Source organism: Thermobia domestica, chromosome 2, assembly GCF_964235325.1.
Source record: "Thermobia domestica chromosome 2, izTheDome1.hap1.1, whole genome shotgun sequence".
Taxonomy (NCBI): domain Eukaryota; kingdom Metazoa; phylum Arthropoda; class Insecta; order Zygentoma; family Lepismatidae; genus Thermobia; species Thermobia domestica.
Window position 1 is genome coordinate 166,408,104 of NC_137455.1, and position 6,000 is coordinate 166,414,103.

The 6,000-nt window shown below is 33.5% G+C and overlaps 1 protein-coding gene across 2 annotated transcripts in view; it reads right to left on the reverse strand.

Annotated features, from left to right (window-relative positions):
• The window catches only part of LOC145677077 (uncharacterized), an 83,577-nt gene extending 78,342 nt beyond the window's left edge, over nt 1-5,235 (reverse strand). The window contains exon 1 of one of the 2 annotated variants that reach the window (XM_081747758.1): nt 4,940-5,235. The gene's annotated coding sequence lies outside the window, so the exon portion shown is untranslated. The remainder of the gene's footprint in view (nt 1-4,939) is intronic. The other variant, XM_081747763.1, reaches the window with a different exon arrangement.
• Between the last annotated feature and the right edge of the window lie 765 nt (nt 5,236-6,000).

A 6,000-nucleotide genomic window follows, 5' to 3' on the forward strand; every position in this document is an offset into this window, starting at 1 on the left:
TTACTACGTTTTGAAATGTGTAACTTTAGTTAGTTCCATTCTCCATATTTCCACCGAAAATAAAAGGAAGAAAATAGGGAAGAACTGCTTTCGCAGAGTTTTCACAGGAATAAAGGAAAATATAAATATATAGTTTCTAATATTTTTAAACGATCAATATCTGTCTATTTTTCAGCTGATATATTTTCAGAGCTATATGTTAAAATAAACTTGGTATTGAAGACCAAAAAAAGAACTCAAAACTCCTTAGATTCTTTGGTTAATGATTAAGTTCAAGGTCTTTATTACCTACATTGAAGCTCGCTAGCAAGCAAATGCGGTCACTTTCAACTATTACAACCAATCGGAAGTTGAATCGATGAATCTATGTGAGTGTTCTTTCTTGAAACTTTTCTAATCACACACGTGTATGGCATTTATGTATTAAACAATAGCAGGGGGAGGGGATTGGATACCATTTGTGGAAGATACATAATATGAGACCTTCAGTAAAATTACAAAGAAATACTGATAAACGATATCATTGTAATTTTTAAATTACTTTCAAGCAGGGGTAAAAGTGAGGAGGAACGCGGGGAAACGTCAATCCCTACTTCCAGAAAATATCTGTGGCGTACCCCCGCTTTCTGAAAAATTACAATAGGCAAAGATAGGCCCGGGGGACGGCTTGACGTCATGCGTCCCCCTACCTATTCAGATCCACTTTTACCCCTGCTTTCAAGCATTATGCGATCAATGCAGTTCACTAAACAATGGTTTTGTTAGTAATATTACAGTTGTTATTACATTTATTATTAAATTTATTTAATATATTTTTAAACCTATGTTTATATTTACAGTACATTTACAGTATAGTATTTTTAATTGAACAATTTGTGTTACGCTGATTATAACGATGCTGTGACAGTATATTTGTAAGTGACTTGTAATTTTACTGAGAAACATCATACTTTTTTTTTTTAAAAAAAAAGGAGGATATTATTCTATGGGGATGATATTCATTGATATTCACTCCACTAATAAATTTTTGTTTTCATGAAATATTTCAAAATTGATCACAAAATGGTCTATCGGTTCTACAGATGCTGTAACATTTACCTAATACTTATGATACATTATCATGAAGACTGGTCACTGTCTCCAAATAAAATAAAATTGCAACTACTTTTAATTATCGCACTTCAAATCATGCATCATATCATGTCAGTTACGATGGTAATGAATACGCTTTGGACTACTTGGCTTGACCAGCCTTGTTGAGAATATATGACTGATCTAGAAGTGGAGAAGTGTTTTCGCAATAAAAATTATAACTTACAGACCTAACATGTGTTTTGTATGAAACCACAAACACTACAGTGAAACAGACTATTAAAATTGATTTCATTGTCATCTATTTTGCAAGTGTTTTAAACTCCTACATTGAATCCCATTAGAGAAGCGTAGCGATGATCATGGAAAAACACGCATGCAACATCAAGGTTTATCAATTTTAATCTTAGAATGTTTATTAGAACATCTTTAAACTATTTCGAAGCCACAAAGTTAGATAACCACTCCCGGTTATGGGTTAAGGTTGAATCCGTACAACCATAATGTGTTAAAAATTTTTAATGCTCTGCTTTCGAGAATCGAACCCGTGACCACAGCACCTTAGCCACCTAACCAACTCTGGAAGTTGTTAAAAATTAGTGTTATTGTATTCTACAAAAGGCATTTTCAACAAATTAAATATGTCTAAAATTTAAGAAAAGAACATATTAACCCTCCAGTAGTCGCGCCGCGGTCAAAAGGACCGCAGGGAAATTATTTTTGATCGTGTGTCCATTCTGTTTGTCCGACAGACTTCTCCGTCTAGCTAATCTTCCGCCTCACCTTCCCGAACATTCCTGCTCAATCACGCCGTTATCGGTTGTTTAGTTTAACTACTAGTGATTGTTTAGTGATTCTGCGGTGCTTTCCACCGCGCGCGACTAACCGTGTAATGTTTTTTTTTCCAGTGTTTCGCTCTGCACGTGACCTCTGCTTTGGAGATTTTTTAACCTTTATAAATATAAATATTATTTTAATTAACGGAAGAGAGGTCGACAGAGTTAACAAAGTGATACCAAGTGTGAAAAAAGAGAAAATTAGAAATGAACAGCTTAAAAGAACGGAGGGAATTGTTAGGAATGGACTATTTGGATAAATCAGCCGAGATGATCTCATAACAAATAACAAGGATCATAACACACATACACACACACACACACACACACACACATATATATATATATATATATATATATATATATATATATATATATATATATATATATATATGAACACGAAAGGTGAAGTGAGGAGTCTGCGAGCGAGTCTGAAGATCTTAAACCCAGAAATGACCAGCGATTCCCCGAATGTAGTCAGAGCAGGAGAGAACGAAATAAGCGACGACGAAGTGTAGAACAGTGTAAATTTGAAGATAACCTAAAATAATTCAATGTAGTGCTGTATAGGTGGAGTTTCAAAATAACAGGACCGTAAAATAATTCAATGTAAATTTGATTTGATTTCTATTTAGTGTCCTTTTCAGCATCAAGGCTATGTAAGACGTGGATCTACTGCTTAACGTTTGATCCGAACCACATGAGCTCTCACCGGGAATCGAACCCGGAAGTCCAACGCAAAAGGCGTGTATTCTAACCGATTAGCTACGAGTGAGCTGTAATTGAATGTAAAATGCGCTGTGAAGCTTTGTTTTAGTGTTATGTTTATATAGTACATTTTTTACTAATTTACTATTGCATTTCTAATTTTAGACGAACTAGAGTTGACAAGAACAAAAGAGCTTCATCAGATTTAGAATTTTCAATAAAACCAGTACGTAGTTTTCTATCTAAACAAATACGTAGCGAAAAGAAATCATTTTATTCCAAATAAGAAATAAAAAAAAACAGCACATGACTAATTGTAGGTTCCTCTAATAGTTATTACTGTAAAACTTATAATAATAAAAATGTTATTCCCTCTTGATCAGAAAATATATAAAATTACGTTTATAATACAAGAAAAATGTTTAAAACGATATTTGCAACACATTATGTTCGTGCGGTCCTTTCGACCGCGCGCGACTACTCGCGTTACTTTTTTAGCGCGACTTCTGGAGGGTTAAAACAAGTCTCTTCCGTCTTCAGAAAGAGCTTTATTCACATCATTATTTAAAACATTTTATGCTAGCTTCATTCAACCAATTTCGCTGGCATAAGCTCAAGGAAAAAAAAAACTAATTGCAAATACATTTTTATCCTGTAGGATACGGCAGGGAAAGGCGAAATACAAATTATTGTAAATAACAGGGCAATATTACATCAATGAAAATTTGAGCAAAGTATGTGCGTTTGTCTGTTACGATGTTGGTGCAAGTAACGTGGAAATTGAAAATAATTGCACATGCGCAGTGACCAGCCTCAACAATGAGAAAGTGACTTCATTGCACTACAATGGACACTTCGATTATCAATTGTTTCAACTTGTGGATAGTTGATAGAGAAGTAAAATCATTTAAAAAAAAATCTCGACAAAGTGCTAACTACATTCAAATGTTTAATTCACACAGTCTGTTTTCTAGTAAAAAGCCGACATTCAGCATCGATTTTATGTTCCGAGAAGATTAAGAAAGCAAAAATATAGTATTAAAAAATTCTGAGAGAAATTACGTAAAATATATTGCATTTTTATTACCAGATTTCTTAATCCAAGACTACCCCCTATTTTTTTTAACAAACGATTTTTTAAAAATATAACCTCTTCAGTCCATAGGTGCACATATATGTACACTCATATCCAAAATTATTGTCGCATGTCTATAAATATGTTGTTGTAGGAATATAATATGATACCGAATTCGCCCTTTATTTCTTATAATGTTAGTATGTGTATAATTGGCAAAGACATGTATGTGGAAAATTTCATGTCAAAAGAGCAGTAAACAAGAACAATAAAACGAAAATAAAATTTTCTTGTCTATTTAGCAACATTTTATTTTACTCATTGTATTCAATTTTCGTATTTATAATTCTTTTCCTACCAAATTTACCTCAAATATACATTTTCCGATTATACATATAGTATCAGTATTAAAGGTACCCTGCAAAATCATTATCAAATTATATTCTTACAAGAAGACAGTTATAGATATGCGACAATCATTTTGGACATGAGTGTACCTCTCGTTTTTATTTTTTATTTATTTTATTTTTTGCTTCTACACCGTATTCTGCAGCTTGCATCGTAACAGAAACTGCTTTGTAATGTTTATGTACCTCCCACCTGTGTTTATTACTTATCTCGTTCATTAGGTGGCATCAACAATCATCATATTTCAAGCAATAGTTACAAAAAGAAAATGTGGACTGCTTAGTGACAGCACTCTAGAGGCTATAGCACATATTGAGTATGTTTCTCAGAACTTACAATAAAACTACACTGAAAATCAAATCAGATATAGACCTCCTTTAGTCTTCCTCAGTGGAAAAGGCTAAGTGAATCTTCAGCGTCACTACCAATGTCATTGTGACCTTGGTTTTCTTCCCGAAGAAGATCGCTCTCAGACCCACATCATATGTCGCGTAAGCAAGATGATCCCATATATTTGAGCACGAAATTGCGGCAGAAAACATCGTGTTGGATTTGGAAATATACGGTAATTTTGATCACCTTATGCCATTTTGTAGAAACCAGCTTACTTTCAAAACAATGTTAATACACTTTGCCACAAAACATTAGTAAGAATTCTTGTAAATGAACACTAATCTAAATGTAAAAAAATCACGTTTATTGAATGGAATGAACAGTAAACAAACCTAATGGAATGTAGATGTTAACAAGACTGATACTTGTTAAAATAATGGTAAATTTCTTCGACTACCAAAGTAACTAACAAAAGGTGCTCACTCACCTCTAATTGTAACAATATATCCTTTGTTGAACCAGAAATTGTTCCAGAAGTTTAAAAAAGCTGTTGGTTAATACTTAAACGTATGCACAAATAAAAGAACACTTGGCTTGCCTTTTTAACGGTGTCTGAAAGATCTGCCTTTCTTTGTAAGACGAAAAAGGGAATGTCGGTCACTCCACTCGTCAGCTAGGTCACCAATACTTCACGGCAAGAGATTTGTTTCTTCGCTGTTAAATTCACGGGCGCGTAGAACGAAAGCATGGATTCAGTGAGTGCTGCCTTCTTAAGTCTGAGGGATTTTCTCCTTCGAAATAACACCATTTTTTCTGGTCGACTGCAAATAACTACTTCTCCTGCAATGGAAAATGAACACGTATCACAACGTGAGGACAATTTATATTTATTCTCTCTCTCTCCGTCTTCTACAGCTACAGGAATATATTGTGATTAATAATGTATGCTTGTTAGCACAATTACCCAAATCATGAAGGAAACTAAATGCTTATTGACTTTCTATAGTAAAGTGAAACGGATGATGAAATTTTTCAGATATTTTCCTCAATGAAAGAGTTTTAAGCAGGATCCATAATTTCAGTATAAAATAGAAGTCACCAAATAAAATAACTACAATAGTTTCTCGAAGAGCTACAGTACCTGTATAATATCTTATCAAAGTAAAGTCAATGTCGTATTAATCTGATTACGTGGGACAAAGTTGTGTCGCCCAATGAAAATTTACTACTTGCACTTTTCTATTTCATATAGAAATGTCGCTAATGTCAGATAGATGACGGAGACCACTTTTTAAAAGTCATGCATCCCAGAAACTATTTATCAATACTTCCTTATATTATTAAATACCTGTTACGTGTAATCTCAATATATATACATATAAAAGAAGTTCTGACTGACTAATCAACACCCAGATCAAACTTTTAAAGCTAGAAACTTGTAATTTGGAATTTGGAAAGTACATAGGATCTGCGACGTAAGGTACCACTAAGCAAGGATTTTTCTTGGAAATTTGATTTGGAGGGGGGAGAAACTGAAATTGCAATTAT